This window comes from Triticum aestivum, chromosome 3B, assembly GCF_018294505.1.
Source record: "Triticum aestivum cultivar Chinese Spring chromosome 3B, IWGSC CS RefSeq v2.1, whole genome shotgun sequence".
Lineage (NCBI taxonomy): Eukaryota > Viridiplantae > Streptophyta > Magnoliopsida > Poales > Poaceae > Triticum > Triticum aestivum.
Genome location: NC_057801.1, coordinates 146,302,298 through 146,319,690, shown reverse-complemented (window position 1 = coordinate 146,319,690; position 17,393 = coordinate 146,302,298).

Here is a 17,393-nt window from a genome sequence, read left to right as displayed (position 1 = left end):
GCCTCGACGGAGCCGGCGATGCCTCTGTCTCGTTGCCGGCGGGCGGCGCCTCAGCGGAGCGGTGGAAATCCTCCCTCACGTTGCCGACACGGTGGGGCCTCGGCTGAGCCGGTGATGTCCTCTTCCTCGTTGTTGGCGGGGCGGGGCCTCGACGGAGCCGGCGGTGTCCTCTTCCTTGTTGTTGGCGCCATGGGGCCTCGTCGGAGCCGGCGGTGTCCTCTTCCTCGTTGTTGGCGCCGCGGGGCCTCGGTGGAGCCGGCGGTGTCCTCTGCCTCGTTGTTGGCGCCGTGGGGCATCGTCGACGCCAGCTGAGCAGGGACTCGTCGAAGCCGGCATTGTCCTTTGCCTCGTCCTTGGTCTCGCCAAACAGCGCCTCGCCCGCTTCATCGCCCTCTTTGCTAGCCTCTTTGTAGGTGGCCGCAGCCTCCGCCACCCGCATGCGGTACCGCCAGCGCTCGAGGCGGCCCTTGCGGGCGGAGCGGTACGAGTCGAGCAGCGCCTCCTGCTCCGCCCACTCCGCGGCGATCTGCTCCTCTGCCTGCAGGTGCTCCTAGAGGAGATGGTGGTTGTAGGCGGCGTCGCCCTGCGCCTCCCAGAACTGCTCCTCATGCATCTGCCTCACCCTGTCCATATATTGGGCACGAGCCTCGCCAATGGTCTTGGTGCAATGCACCGGTGAGGATGGCGCGGAGGAGGGGGTTGGCGCCGGATCGTCGACTACCATGTTCTCCATTGGGACGTCGTCGTCCTCCGGCTGCCTGCCAGCCAGCCGGTCGACAGCAATGGTTGCTATCTCCTTGTGGTCCGTCGTCCGCCCGTCCCGAAGAGCGCTAGAGCGCGAGGAAGCCATGGTGGGCAGTAGTGGTGTGGACAGGAGAAAGGCAACGGATGCGGATGATTGCGGCTATGGCCGGCGCAGCAGTTTATATAGCAATGGTGGGCGGGCGGAGGTACAGACGTGTGACGCCGGAGTAGCCGCCTCGGAAACCGCGTATCATTAATGTGTGCGGCAGATGGACGGACGGACGACACTTGTGTCGTTTGAAGGCGGAGCAATCGCCTGCACCGGCTTATCTCAAAATTTTAGTTTTTCCATTTTATAAGGCTCAATTTGGTTGTTTTCCATCACATGTTCAGATTCCAAGGTGCATTAAATCATTGCATTCAAGTATTAAGAGAAAATTGACCAATGCATGTACTTTATGCATGCATGCATTGCAATTAATGCATTGATAAACATAATTTTTTGAGGATAACAAGAGCATTAATTAGGTGCTTTTGCAAAACTAGAAAAAGTATTCCACCACTCGCCATCTACCTTGATTGGTGAGATTTCTGAATTGAGCATTATAAACTGGAAAGGAGGGAGTAGTCAATAAACGAAAGAATTGCACAAGAAGCGGCCGACAGCTGGGACCAAGCAGCTCGAGCAGTATTTGTGTTTTTCAGGTGTGAGCACTCCAGAGTTTTTCGATGTTTACCCCAGATATTAATTTTTCTCCTCTGAACAACAACGAAAACATCGCTGCAGGTATTAACTGGGAGGGCTGTGGCCCGTCTAGCCCAGGCCAGATATCCAGCCGAGATATTGATTTTTTTCAAGGTGAAAATGGCTAGCCCAGCTATACTTTTTTTAGGAATACCCAGGCAAGGTCAAGTTGTTATTCTCCGCCCCGCTGGGCTGCAAATCTTTCCTAGGAGGGATGCATTAGGCTTAATAAGAAAATGGGCTTTAAGAAATAATAAATGGGATGTAATTATAAAAACTGGGTAGTAACTATAAAAAAATGCACCAAACAGTGATTACTTTATAAAATATTATTTTTGGAATATTGAAAATTTTAATTTCATTAGTTGCGAGCGGAATGTTTCGTTGGATTTTTACGCAATATAAATTTATATTGAAATTGTATTTAATCTGACTAAAAATTCGGGATAAAAATATTCGGATCCCATCAAAATGTGGGAATTTTTATTGAATTCTATTTTGAACGGTTGGTTGAAATGGGATGTACTTTTAACAAACTGCAAATGGGCTGTAGTAAATTTCATTAGAATTCAAAAATGGGCTACACATTCTTACAAATCTCAAATGGGCTATAAGTTCTCTGTCACACACTTCTGGCCTTACTAAGTTGACGCGTCCCCTAAAAAACAGAGTTGACTGGTATGCAAGGCTTTGTCAACTTATAGTCAACACACGGTTCTAGCAGCAGTGGCCGTTGGATGTCCATCCAACGGATGCCGTGCTTCTTCTTGAATCTTGGATATTCTAGCTTCACCCGCCCAAAAAATGATTCATCCCCCTGACATCTGGGGCGCACCGTTTCGGAAGCTGACCTGTGGGCCTACTAAGTTGACGTACCAAGGGCTTTGTCAACTTAGTCAATATGAACGATTCTAGCTGCAGTGACCGTACGATGTCCATCCAACGACCGTTGTGCTTCTTCAACCTCTGGTCTTCTTGCTCCAGCCGCCCAAAGCAGCGCCGGTCGTGCCGCTTGTTCCTGCCTCCCGTGGCCGACTGTGCTGCCGCGGAGGCCTCACAGCCCCCTACTACTCCCACCGCGGGCCAGGCCATCCCTCCACTCACCCACTGACCCACAACCCCTGTTATTCTGTGGCGACGGCAGCGCAGCCGAACCAGTGAACCCTCGTACTCCTCTCCGCGTGTGCATCCACTGCCGCGTCTTCCTCGGCTCCGCGTCGTCCCCTTCCTAGGCCTCACCATCGTCCACCACCATGGTGCTGTCGGCGCGGCGTGGTTAATGTGGTTAAGGAACGACTTCCATCGGACGTGGACTGTACGTGGAGAGGCTGACAGCTGGGTCCACGGCAGCCGCAAGGAAGTGCCTCCTTATTACGTGCAAAATAATTATTCCTCCACCTGACAGCGGGGACCCACTGGACGAGCCACCGTATTTCGCAAAAAAAAATGATTCGCCCCCTGACTGCTGGGACCCACGAGCTACATTTTCGCACGCAAGGAAGCACGTCCGAAAAAAACGATTCGCCCCCCTGACTGCTGGGACTCACCAGCTACATCTTCGCACGCAAGGAAGTGCGTCCGAAAAAACGATTCGCCCCCCGACTGCTGGGACCCACCAGCTACACCTTCGCACGCAAGGAAGTGCGTCCGAAAAAAAACCGATTACCCCCCTGACTGCTGGGACCCAGCAGCTACACCTTCGCATGCAAGGAAATGCGTCCGGGCAATAAAAAAATGATTTGCCCCCCCTCGACTGCTGGGACACAGCAGCTACACCTTCGCATGCAAGGAAGTGCATCCGAGCAAAAAAAACAATTCGCCCCCTGACTGCTGGGACCCACCAGCTACATCTTCGCAGACAAGGAAGTGCCTAACAGTCGGGACCCACCTGGTCGAAGCGTACGTAGCATTGTCATCCTGGTCGCGAACGTGTACGTACATACTGGTCGATGTAGAGGCGCGCACATGTCGTAGTAGAGGCGCGCACGTGTCGTAGTAGAGGCCCGCACGTAGCATGTACACGTACGTACAACGTCTAGGGTGCAAGAAATAAAATACGGTCACGTATGTGTACATACGGGCGGGGTCTCGAACGCCTAGTCGCGCAAAGCGCAAAACGGAGGAAATGGACCTCCTACGGTCGAAACGGGGGTCCTGTTGATCGGGAGGGGTGTGGTGTACCGCAAAACGGACGAAACAGACCTCGTATGGTCGAAACAGGGGTCCTGTTGATCGGGAGGGGTGTGGCGTACCGCAAAACGGACGAAATGGACCTCCTACAGTCGAAACGGGGGTCCTGTTGATCGGGAGGGGTGTGGCATACCGCAAAACGGATGAAACGGACTTGTGTTGGAGCGCTACGGTCGAAACGGGGGGGGGGGGGTGGGGGAGGGTTGTGGAGTACCGCAAAACGGGACTCCACGAGATACTGTTCATCTCCACCGTCGACCTCCTTCAGCCTCCAAGGGCTACCGTCGACCTCCTCCAGCCTCCACGGGGTACCGTCGACCTCCTCCAGCCTCCACAGGCTCTTGTTCATCCAGCCTCCACCGTGCACTACTCCACCGGCTACTGTTCAACCACCCCTCCACGGGCACCCCTCCACCGTCTACTGTTCATCCAGCCCTCCACACCACGGGGTCCTATTTAACCACCCCTCCACGGCTACCCCTCCATCGTGTACTGTTCATCCAGCCCTCCACACCACGGGTTCCTGTTCATCCAGAGGCAATGCCACAACTCACTGTTCATCCACCCCCCCTCAATGATCACTGTTCATCCAATCGATCGGCTTCAGTTAGCAGCAGTAGCGAAGGAATCGCTCCATCGGGTTCAGTTAACAACCATCGATCGATCGCTCGGGTTCAGTAACGCATAGCCTGCAGTGCAATCGCTCGGGTTCAGTTAGAGCCCAACGCCTCGCTCGGCTTCAGTTAGAGCCAATGCCTCGCACACACACGTGCTTACTACGAGAGAAACGCGCATCGCTCCACCACCGACCTCCCACCGTAACCGACAACTCCCCGAAATTTTCCTCCCCCTCGCTTCTACCACGGTTTTTTCCATCATGGACGGCCCAAGGAATGTCATGCGGCTGCGTCTCTGGCCCGCCCAGGACGAAAAGCCCATTTTCTGTCATGATTTTTGTCACAGAATTAGGAGCCCACCACACCTATGATGATACCGGGTTTTGTCACAATTATTGTCATAGAAGTGTCATATGTATGACAGAAAAAAATTTCGTTCGGCCCAAAATGTCATGGATGTGTCTTTTTTTGTAGTGGACGTTGTTGGAGGCGGCGAATTGGATCTGGAGCGCGTAGCGGAGTCGGTCGCCCTTCGGAGATGACAGTACGGCGTGTATGCGCCCTAAGCCGAGTCGCATCTTGGACCCATCGAAGTGCATGCGCCAATGCATCGAGTCGGGAGGCGGCGACAGGTACTGGGTCTCGGTCCAGTCGACGAGGAAATCGGCCAGGGCCTGAGACTTGATCATGGTGCGGGGCTCATAGAGGATGGTGTGGCCGACTAGCTGGATCGCCCATTTGGCGACCCAGCCAGAGGCGTCTCGGCACCCGATGATTTCTCTGACGCCGTGCTGACGACGGTGACGACGTGCTCTTGGAAGTACTGCTTTAGCTTCTTGGCGGTGAGTTACACACCGTAACACATCTTCTGGTAGTGCGGGTAGTTCTGCTTGGAGGTGGAGAGCACTTCGCTCAGGTAGTAGACCGGTCGCTGGATGGCCTGGTTCTTGCCCTTCTCTGGTCGCTCGACCACCAGCACCGTGCTGACCGCCCGCGAGGTTGCGGCTATGTAGAGCAACAACGGCTCCTTGTCGGTCGGCGCGGCTAGGACGGGTGCGGTGGAGAGCATGCGCTTGAGGTCTTGGAAGGCTTTGTCTGCCTTGCCGTTCCACTCGAACGGGCTTGTTTTCTTCATTAGCTGGTACAGGGGCAGTGCCTTCTCGCCCAGCCGGCTCAGAAATTGGCTGACCGAGGCCAGGCAGCCTTTGAACTTCTAGACATCACGCAGCCGGGTTGGCTTGCGCATGCGCTCGATGGCCTTGATCTTCTCCAGGTTCACCTCCATGCCGCGTTCTGAGACGAGGAAGCCGATTAGCTTTCCGGCTGGGACGCCGAAGACACACTTTTCCGGGTTGAGCTTGACCTTGTATTCGCGGAGGTTGGCGAATGTTTCCTTCAGATCGTCGAGGAGTGTGAGGTGCTTCTTGGTCTTCACCACGATATCGTCCACATACACGTGGATGTTCTTGCCGAGTTGTGGTAGCAAGCATTTCTGCATGCAGCGTTGGAAGGTGGCGTCGGTGTTCTTCAACCCGAACGACATGGTGATGTAGCAGTACGCCCCGAAGGGCGTGATGAAGGACGTCTTCAGAGCATTGGTAGGGTCCAGCTTGATCTGGTGGTTGCCGGAGTAGGCGTCCAGGCAGGACATCAGCTCGCACCCAGCGGTCGAGTCGATGACTTGGTCGATCCGCGGGAGTGCGAACGGGTCCTTGGGACAGGCCTTGTTGACACTGGTGTAGTCAATACACATGCACCAGGTCTTGTTCTTCTTTAGGACGAGGACTGGGTTGGCCAGCCACTCGGGGTGAAACACTTCCATTATGAAGCCGGCCGCCAAGAGCTTGGCGACCTCTTCATCAATGGTTCTTCTCTTCTCTTCGGAAAATCGACGGAGGGGTTGACGGACAGGCTTGGCGTCCTTGCGGACATGGACTTTGTGCTCGGCGTACTTCCTCGGGATACCCGGCATGTCTTTGGGGGTCCATGCGAAGATATCCCGATTCTCACGAAGGAAGTCGACGAGCTCACCTTCCTATTTGCTGTCGAGGCGAGCGACTACAACAACGTACTTGCTGCAGCTGGGGTCTTCCGGGTTTAGCTTCATTTTCTTGGTTTCCTTGGAGGGCTTGAAGGCGGCCTCATTTGCCGGGGCCAGGGTCGGGATCGACGCGTCGGAAGCCTCGCCGGCCAGGGCGACAATCCGGTCGAGCTAGCGTCGCTCCTCGGCAATGACCAAGGACTCAGCCAGCTTGGCGCCGTCTCGGGCGCACTCCAGAGACTTGCAGTAGTCGCCAGTGATGGTAATGAGGCCCTTGGGACCCGACATCTTATCTTCAGGTACGCGTAGTGGGGAACCGCCATGAACTTGGTGAGCGCGGGCCGACCCAGCAGTGCATGGTACGTGCCGGACAGGTCCACCACCTCGAACCAGATTGGCTCGCGTCGGAAGTGGTTGCTGCCGCCGAACAGGACGTCGAGCCGGACCCGGCCAATAGGTGAATAGGAGAGGCCGGGTACGATTCCATGGAAGACGGTCCGGGTTGGCTCCAGGTCCTCGGCCTTGGGGCCGAGCTTGGTCATCGTGTCGCGGTAGAGGATGTTGATGCTGCTGCCGCCGTCGATGAGGACTCGGGAGAACTTGCAGGTGCGCCGCGCGACGATGGTAGGGTTGAGGATGAGGGCATATCCACCCGGACTCGGCATGACTGCCGGGTGATCCACCCGGGTCCAGGTGATCGGGCGATCCGACCAATGCATGAAATCCGTCTTGGCCGGGACGGCGGTGTTCACCTCCTGCCGGAGGAGGCGCTCGTTGCGCTTGTCATTGCCGAGGCTGGTGAAGACGACGTAGGCCGCGTTCTGGTCTGGGTAGGCGTCGTTCCGCATCGCGCCGCCGGCAGGAGGCGGCGGTGGAGGCGGCTGCCCCGTGCCCGGAGCCGGAGGAGGCGGAACATCGCCCCTCATGATGAGCTTGGTGATGGCGCACTGTCAAAGCGTGTGCGTGGAGGGTCTTGCGCCACTGTGATGCTTGCATGGGGCGTCGAGCATCTCTTCAAAGCTCATGGCGGGTTGCCATGCCATCTTGCCGGTTTGCCGGCGCTTCACTGCTGGGTCCGCCGCGGGCTCGGCGTCCGCGACGGGCCGGTTGTCACGATGTTGCGCCGGCTACTCGGCCTTGCATTTGTTGTTCTGGTGGTGCTACTGCTGGCTGCTTTCACCGGCCGGCTTCTGAGGAGGGACCGGCTTCGCCTTGCCGGCCTCATCCAACGCCACTTGGATCTTCATGGCGGAGTCGGTGTTGGCGTACTTGTCCTCCGTCACCATGAGCGCGGCCATGGTAGCCGGCTCGGAGCGTAGAAGCTTGTGCTTGAGGAGGGTGCCGTCTCGGCACCCGCTGACGAAGTATTGGATCACCTAGACTTAATGGACGCCCTCACAACTGTTCCAGAGCTCGGTCCAGCGTGTGAGGTACTCACGGCTGGTCTCCGTCGGCCCCTGCACGCCATAGCGAGCTGGCTGGGGCGACCGGGCCGTCTGTACGTCCCTGTGAAGTTGCGGACAAACGCTTCCTCGAAATCGACCCATGTGTTGATGCTGCCCAATGGCAGGCTGTTCAACCATGTGTGAGCCGATCCTTGGAGCATGAGCGGTGCGTAGCGCACCGCGAGACGACGATTGGCACCAGTGATGCCAATGGGGGTGGTGTAGTCGGTGAGCCAGTCTTCTCGCTTCACAGTCCCATTGTACTTGGGGGTGTCGCGGGGAATCACGAACCCCTTGGGGAAGGGCTCCTCCCGGATGCGTGGGCTGAAACACGTCGACCCGATAGTGCCACTCTCCTCCACCTCTAGGGAGCGAGCGAGTTGATTGATGCAGTGGCGTGCGTCGGCGTCGTCAATGGCGCGCGGGCCGAGTCGACTAGCGGCCAGGCCCCGAGGGGCCGAGTCGGCTGGAGCCGGACGCCGGCCAGGCTGGCCGGGTCCGTGCTGGGTCTCTGTGGCGGGCTCGTTGCCCAGAGCATCGGCGGCGCTGCCGGCTGGGTTGCGCCGGGTTCGGGCTTGGCCGGAGTGCGCCTCGCCGGGCGGCGAGGAGGCCGTGTGCAGGAGTTCGCCGGGTCCGCCAAGGCGGACGGAACCGGACCCCGCCGGCTTAGCGAGCTGGTTGAGGCGATCCTGCTGGGTGTTGGCGGCATGGAGGAGCTCGCGCATCCGCCCGATGCACTCCTTGAGCTCCTCGCCCGCAAGTTGGTCGAGGCCGACCGTGGCTGCCTCCGCAGCACGCATGTTCTTGACTGGGGTTTCGTAGACGGTCCGGACGGCGCCGAAGGCCCGGCCGATCGCTCCTCCCCGGGCGCGAGTATCGACTCGGCTTGGCTCGGCCGCAGCAGCATGAATCCGTGGGCGGCGTCGTGCTCCATCTGAGCAGCTTCTAGGCAGCGCCTGGCGGCGGCCAGCATCTTGGACAGGTCCAGCATCTACTGGCGCCTGTCCTTGAGCTGGGTTCGGGCTTCAGCGATGTTGGTGGCGTCGACGTCGGTGCCGATGTGGATGCGGAGGATCTGCATCACGGTGCGCAGCGGGTCGGATGGCTCCGTCCGTGCCATGGCGGCCGTGGCTTTAGCGACTCTTCTCGCCTTGCTCGACGAGGAAGAGGCGCCATCGCCGGTGACGAAGACCTCCACGTGGGCGTCCATCGCCCCGGCAGTGAATCTGCCACTGAGAGGGAGCGGGGAGTCGGAGTAGCTAAGCACCTCGCTGGGGAACTCATCGGCCGTGAGTGCGTCGGAGATGCGCAGCACGGTCAAGGAGGCGGCGAGCGCGCCGATGACGTCGTCCGCAAGAGCGACGGACTCATCGGAGTAGGAGAAGGGCCCCGACCGAAGCATGCTTCCAGCCAGCTCCTCGAGCTGCCCCATGGTGGGCGCCAACTGTCGTGGTGGGCGCACGACAGATGCCAAGGGATGGCTAAAGATAGGAGGAGGCTCGAGGGCACTAGTGGGCTTGGGAGGCGAGGTTGATATGCGCGGGCGCAGGACGCCGGACATACCCAGGTTCGGGGCTCTTCGGAGAGATAACACCCCTAGTCCTACCGAGTTTAGTTGGATGGTCGATAGTACAATGTCGTTCCTGGAGCTGTATCGAGGAGGAAGGAGGCTGGCCGAGGCTCGGGCTGCTCCTTCTCCCTGGTGTTGCTAGGTAGTGGCTAGTCCTATCTTGCTTGCTTTATCTTGAGTGGCTTTGCGTGCCGGGGATCTCACATGTCATATGTCTCATGCCGTGCCCCTATGGGCGTGGACTCCTGGGGGGTTTTATAGATCAACTAACCCAGGGTTTCAATGGTAATACACCAATTTGGTGGGTCCGTATTGTCGACGTCCGGGACTCCGGGCTGGGTCCCGCTTGGGGGTTTGTGGTTCGCCGGGTTCCCCTAGGTGCGGGCCCCGCGTGCCTAGGGGTATTGTGCGCCGTATTATTGATCGTCATGGCATGGCCGAGTCGAGCCGTGCACAGTGTTCTCCGTGAGGCCGCCGCTTGCTGTCGTCAGCGGTGAGGGTGGGAACACTGTGCCGTGCCAGCCCTGGTCAGCGGGTAGGTAAGGGGCACTGTTGCCACGTTCTGGCTGACCACGGGCATGGGCGGGGGCACTGTAGTCTTGGTCATCGATGATTGCGGTCTCGTCCCATCGTACGGCCTGGATGGGATGGGAGCTGACCCGTTGCTGGGTTGCCGTGGACGCCACGAGTGGGCTGGCTTGCTGGGGAAGCCAAGGTTGCGCCGGGTTGAGTCGCCTTGCACCGGCCACTGCGGCCGGGTCGACGTACCTTGCCGAGTCGAGGGTCTTGGCCGGGTTGCGCGCCTTGCTGGGTCGAGCGACCCGACCTGGCACACGCCGGTTTGCAGGGCGATGCGGGCCCCGCTGTTTTTGAAATAGAATCGGGTTCCGTTGCCTGCCTGGGGTTCATCCCCCCGACAATAAGAGAGTCCAAACTTTTCATTTGCAGCAGTTATAAACTTGCCTCTGTGGTCTCTAATGAGAGCACCTACTGAACCTTCAAGTTAGTCATGATCAAAACTCGCGTCCACATTTAGCTTGACATATCCAGTCCTTAGTCTCGTCCAACCTCCCAGACAAACTCTTGGCCGCGGGGAATTCGCTGCTATGAAGTTCTCTGCCAAGGAACGTACAACAAGGTTGATCTGTGGCGCCGTTTGTGGAACACCTCCATATGTAATTTTTCTCCTTTCCCACCACATATACCAACAACATATAGCCACCATTTCTCGTAGTCTCAGCAATCCTAGTACATGGATATGATCATCCGGTAGACTAAGAAGAAAATCCAACACAACCTCCCCGCATGTGTTCATCGCCAGTCCCCTCTGTATCACATCCCACACTCCAAGGAGTTTCCAAACCTGAACCTCAACTGGACATTCAAATAGCAGATGACAGATAATCTCCGGTCCTTGGTTACATACTGGACAATTTGGTTTGATCTTGATATGTCTATCAGCCAGTATTGCATGGCATGGAACAACACTAAGAAGTGTTCTCCAAACAAAATTTTTAACCTTTGCTGGGTAGCTCAAGCTCCACACCGAATCCCATGTAGGTGTTGGCGAGGAAGAACTCGCCATACCTTGCAAATTGTGGCCAAACTTTGACTCCCAGACGGCGTGATATGCTGATCTTACGGTAAACCCACCTGTTTTAGTAAAACTCCAAGCTAGAAATGAAGGGGCGGGGTGTGGAATCTATGGGGCCCAAATGAAAGGGTGATGCTACCCCTGTGGGGCCCATCGGGTGTCCCGTAGTTCCTTTTTTTGCTAAAAATATCCTATTTTCTTCACTTGGCTCCTTTTTGTACTTCCTCATAGTTTCCTGACACTTCCCCCTCCATTGTTGCAAACTTGCAAAATGACATGAAAATGATATAAGATAGTGTCACACACTAGTTTATTCAATTGGCCGTCCTATGTACCAACCTAGAGATTGTATCATCTGGCACACAATCACTTGATAACCGGAGACCAAACAAATATATAATATGGGGTAGATGGCCAAAAAGGCTTGATCATTACCACAATAGCGAGGCATAAGAAAAGGCGAACTTAGTGCATTAGCCCTATACATTATTTATATGTAACAAACCTCAAGCAAATTATATTACACTAAAGAGGAAGCAGACACGTAATGGTAGCGGACTCTAAACATGCAAGGATACTCCTAGGAACATCCTATTGGGCGAACTCAGCGACACCTCCATTAGCATAAGGATCATCCTCGTGATCTGGCCAAAACATTAAACAAGGTGAGTGCGTTGAATGTATTTGCAAGCAAACAAAACTCAAGCAAGCTAGATGCATAATCAAATCTAGGAAAAACAAGAAAACAACACATCAAGTCTACTCTATCAAAACACGCATGTAGCAATAGGTGTATTATACTGATCCTTGGTGCAATCTTGCCAACGCATTCAATGTATTGACCCATTTTATTTTCTGTTATAGTTATATCGACAATGAGTAATTGTTCCAGTTAGGTCACATGTTTCGCTCAACTTTGCAAGTGGCCTTGATGGGACACCTTGTCTTTCTGTTGCTTTTGCCATGTTCGATAGCCTTTCAAGTAGTAAGGCAATATACCATGGATTTAAAGTTAATTATGACACATGATTTGATGATATTTCATCTTGTAGTGAGTGTGCGAGCAATTGATCTAGGGACTAGCACTGTAAGACTCAGAGATGAGGATCCTACCAGATCTCGGTCTTCACATATATAGTTTGGTTCCGATCTTCAGGGAGCGATAGGATCATGCAATCCTATTGTTACAAGTTAAAAATCTCCCACAACCCAAGAATCCCTAAAGAAGCGCTCATGGCCCTTATCCCTCAAAGTGCCTACTCGGGTGCAATGGGGCGTGGGGCTGGGAGCCCTTAGAAAGTTCAAGCAATTATAAGGTTTGGATGCCCCCGTACCATCACTTTGTAACAGTGGGTATCCATGCTCATGATTATTTAACGATGACACACAAAGCCTTCCATCAATGTCGAAGAACAAACTGCAAATAAAGAAAAACTCGAGGCCATCGAAAATGAATCTGCCTTGCGATAGGATTTCTACAATGCCACCTAACCATATTGTAATTGCATCTAGTGCCCCTTAGTGATTTTGGTGTATTGAAGACTTATAGGTTAAGGGACTGATATGTTTGTGAGTGTACACAGGCTCTATAAGTCAATGAGGAGTTTGATATTAACAATGAAAGTCGACCCCTAAAAATGAGTGTCTTCGGCTGAAGACTTTGGTTCTCCTGAAGACTTTGAAAGTGAAGAAATTGGTGTGACCTTGAAGACTTTGATATTCATGCGAGGAATCTGAAGCGTGAAGACTTTTGTTTTTGTAGTTTCATTTTCTCTTTCTTGAGTCATAGGAAACACCGTACTGTTAAAGAGGGTCGAGGTAATACTAAGGAAACTAATTTCCAAGTGATGCTCAACTCAAAATCCTACACCTACCCAATCCTTCAAGTGAAGCCATTGGAAATCTCATATTAGTTCAGTCAATTTCTTCAGTGACAGAGACGATGATCTTCTAATCTCCGAGGAATTTGTTCTGACTGGGCAGTTAGGAATTCTCCAGTGCGGATTGCCTACACAGTGAAGAACATGATAGCCTTGAGGAATTCGAACCTCAAATATCCGACCATTGCTGAGCCGCGCACCAGCTGTTCCAAAATATCCTACCACCTAATAGTCATATCAGCCAAGGGCATTTATGTCTTATCATGTCAGGCTGCTCCTTAGGCTATAAATAGCCACCCCCTACAACCACTAGCTGGTTAGCTGCTCAAAGAGAAACTGACACTTGTCATTTGAGAGCATCCCATCCTCCGAGGACTTTGAGCGAAAATCATTAAGTGAGGAAAACCCAAATCCTAAACCCAAACCTACAAAACCCGAAGTGATTGAGCATCACTGAAGAGATTGTTGCTGTGTGGAATCGATGCTTGTTACCTTTGAGGATTGTGTATCCTCTAGAGCGTTAGGCGTCATGGTGTGAGCATCATAGAGGAATTGTGGATTGCCAAGTGACCAAGTCTGTGAAGGTTTGGAAGTGACCTGTGAAGACTTACCACTACTGTTGGGCGAGGTCTTTGTGATCTTAGCTCAAGGAGAATACGGTGAGGACTATGTGTCTGGGACTGTGTGTCCTCGAGTTTAAATACTCAGCCGCTCCAACCAGACGTACAACTGTCACAACAGTTGGAACTGGTCTACCAAATCATTGTCTTCACCAAGACAACTGGTTCTATTTCCTCTACACTTTCATTTCCTCATTTGTGTGTTGATGAACTTGATCATTACTGTTTGAAGACTTGGACTGAAGACTGTCTCTAATTCCTCAATCCTATTTCTTCAGTCTGTTTTGTCTTCATCCTGCTTATCCTGTGTTTACGCTTTCTGTACTCTGTGTTTGTCTTTCATTTCATCATGATGACTATGTTGTTGCTCTAATATGCTTATACCTGAGTACTTATTCCGCTGCAAGTAGTTCTTCATTTAGGAATTTCCTCACCCAGAAATTCCTCAGTGAAGAATTCATAAAAAAATTCTATTCACCCCCTCTAGTCGACATAACGCACTTTCAATTGGTATCAGAGCAAGGTACTCCCTTGTTCTGTGTGATTTTGGTTTAACTGCCTGGAGTTTTAGTTATGTCGACTGCAGGAATGAGGAGTGTGTCCTGTCCCATCTTTGATAGTCATGAGTATCAAGTGGAAGGCCATGATGAAGAAGTGACTCATGGCTATGAACAGTGAACTGTGGACCGTCACTGAGATTGGTCTTACCGAGATATGCAAGATGGCGGAGGCTGATGACATTCGCAAGTACACTCTACTCAACCTCACAGTGAAGGATGTCATCTGCTCCCGTTTGTCCCAAAATTAGTTCAGGAACGTCATGCATCTCAACCATGCGAAGCTAGTCTGGGACCGACTCTCTGAGGTCTATGAAGGCCATCGTACTCGTCATGATCCTTGGTTTGAGGATTTCAAGGAATCACTCAAGGAGATGACTTTCACACCTAAATCATCATCCTCTTCACCATGCCTTATGGAAAAGGGTGCCAAGGTAACATAATGCTACCTTTCTGAATCTAGTGATGATGAATCAGGTGATGAATTTGGACCTAGGTATGTCAAACTTGCTTCCCTTGCCACTAAACAACAAAGAGCTCTTGAAAAAGTTCAAACTATGCTAGATGAAAGCGATGATATGTTGGGTGAGGAATTGGATTGAACTAAGGCTTTGACTGATAGTCTTCAAAAACATCAGTCAAAGTTTGACAACCTTCAAAATCATCATAACACTCTCTTAACTGATCACGAGAAGCTTTCTTATGAATTTCTTCAGAGAAAGCAAGATCTTGAGAAGTTAAAAGCGAGTTATGAAGATCTTCAGAAGGAAAATGATTCATTGCTTTCTCGACAGACCAGTTCTGCTCAGGAAGAATTTATTCCACCATGTCTGAAATGCATTGAGCGTGAATCTGCTAATTCATCACCTGAATGTTCAAATGCTTCTATTGCTGCAAATTCTTCAACTATCTCTGTGGTTACAAATTCCTCATCTAAGGATACCACATGTATCACTGACGATAATGCAGGGCTGAAGGAATTGTATGTGACAGGCATTTACAAAAGCCTCAAAGGGCATCAGACTCTATGTGATGTGCTCAAAAGGCAGATCTTGAATAGGAACCCTAGGAAAGAGGGTATTGCCTTTGAGAGGAAACTCAATGCTGATGGGACCTACTGGAAACCTGAGAAGTATCCCAAAACTTCATGGGTTGCTGCGAAAGGACCTCCTGTAGATCCATGCACTTTATCTGGCTTTACCTGTGATTCTTCATATTCCTCTGATGAGTCATTTGACTCCAACTATAAGCTGTTTAAGAATCAAAATGGTGAAGTATTTGCTAGATATGTTGGAACTAACTGCAGGAATGGTCCCCCTATGAAGAAAATATGGGTTCCTAAAAGGTGCCTTGAAAATATTCAGGTGAATGTCATCATGACACCACCCATGAAGGATAGGAACCCCAGATCAAATTCTTCATATGGATCAGAATCTTCATATGGATCAAAATCTTCTTATGGATCCAAGTCCTCATATGGACCAAATTCCTCGTATGGATCAAATTCCTCACATGGATCCAAATCCTCATATGAACATCATCATGCTAACACTTCTGTTTCGCAGGGAAAGTCTAAAGGCTATGATTATGTGCATTATTCTTCAAATCATTATGTTCATAAGTCCTCGAAGAATTTCTCTGCTTATGCATATGCTTATCCTAACCACTCTTCTATGAAACGTAGTGCACTGGCTTCAATGCCATCATTTTCTTATGGAGCTCGCAGAATGATGAACTCTTTGCCACCCCTCCAGATGTGGGTGGTGAAGAAAAAGAACTAATCTCTTATGCAGGGTCAGGTCTCCAGACGAACATACTCGTCTGAAGAATTTGATGGAGACCTGAATGTGCTTGAAAGGACGCAAGCTAATCATGAAGAAATGAACCATTCATTTCTCACATCCTCACATTACTATGTCTATTACTATTGATGAAATTTATATCATATTCTTCACTAATGAAGTATATGGGTTCGTAAGTTGCACTAATTCATCTGCAGGATGAACAACCCAAAGCTACTGAGTGGGTCCTCGATAGTAGATGTACAAATCATATGACTGGTGATAGGAGCTTGTTGATGGACACTGATTTGTCACCATCTCATCTAAAGCATATCACCTATGCTGACAAAGGCAAAAGCAAGGTATTGGGTCTAGGTAAGGTTGCAATCTCAAAGGATAAACACATGGACAAGGTCATGCTTGTTGAGTCCTTAGGATTCAATCTTATGTCTGTCTCAATGCTTTGTGATATTGATATGGTTGTTGTATTTGGCAAATTTCGCTGCCTTGTGCTAATGGAATCTGACAACTCCAAAGTCTTCGAAGGCTTTAGGAAAGGAGACTTGTTGTCAGGACCCCGATCCTAAGTCACACCGATCTAGCATGTAACACTTCATATCACTTTGCGCCCTCACGCACGGTATTCCCACGGGTGCCACGTTACCTGGCCCGGGACCGTTTGCGCCTTTTGGCTCACGTATATGATAGTGCCGCTAGCATCCATATGACAAAGAACCCAGGCTGACATGGCTAGTCGTAAACCCAAGGTGGCACAGACTTACAGGGACAGACATCCATGACCCAGCATCGAACGTGTCGGTCATCAGCGAGTGAATCCGGGCTGTAGCAACTGGGCTAGCAGGACTCCGGTAGACACCGCATGCCATTTCCCCGAAGGGACAGACACAGGAACGAAGAAGGACACATGCCGGCCAGCCTAAGTGTTCCAGAGCAGTAGCAAGCTACCAAGGTTCAGTGGAAGCACCAGGAGACATTTCCCGGTAAGAGAGGCTACCAAGGATAAACAACTAGATAGTCAGATCCCACACATACCAAGCATTTCAATCACATACACACAATATGCTCGATATGTGCAATACAACATGGCATCACAACATGACTCTACAACTCAAGTATTTATTAAATAGGCTACGAGGAGCGAGATATTACAATCATGGGTCTCATGACCCAACAATCAGAGCATACAAGTCAAAGCACATGCGGAAGCTTAACATGTCTGAGTACAGACATCTACAAATGAAAAAGGCTGAGAAGTCTGACTAACTACCAGATCCTGCCGAGGGCACAAGATCGTAGCTGAGGTAACAAGCTAAACGTCGAAGTCCAAGCGGAACTACTAGCGAGACTGAAGTCTCTCTGCAAAAACATAGAATAGGCAAACGTGAGTACAAATGTACCCAGCAAGACTTACATCAGAACTAACTACATATGCATCATTATCAACAAAGGGGATGGTGGGGTTTAACTGCAGCAAGCCAGCTTTGACTCGGTGGCTATCCTGAACTACGACTGCAAGTAACTCTTTTGAGGTGGCGCACATGAGTCCACATATTCACCATATCAATACACCACTATGGATCCTTTCCCG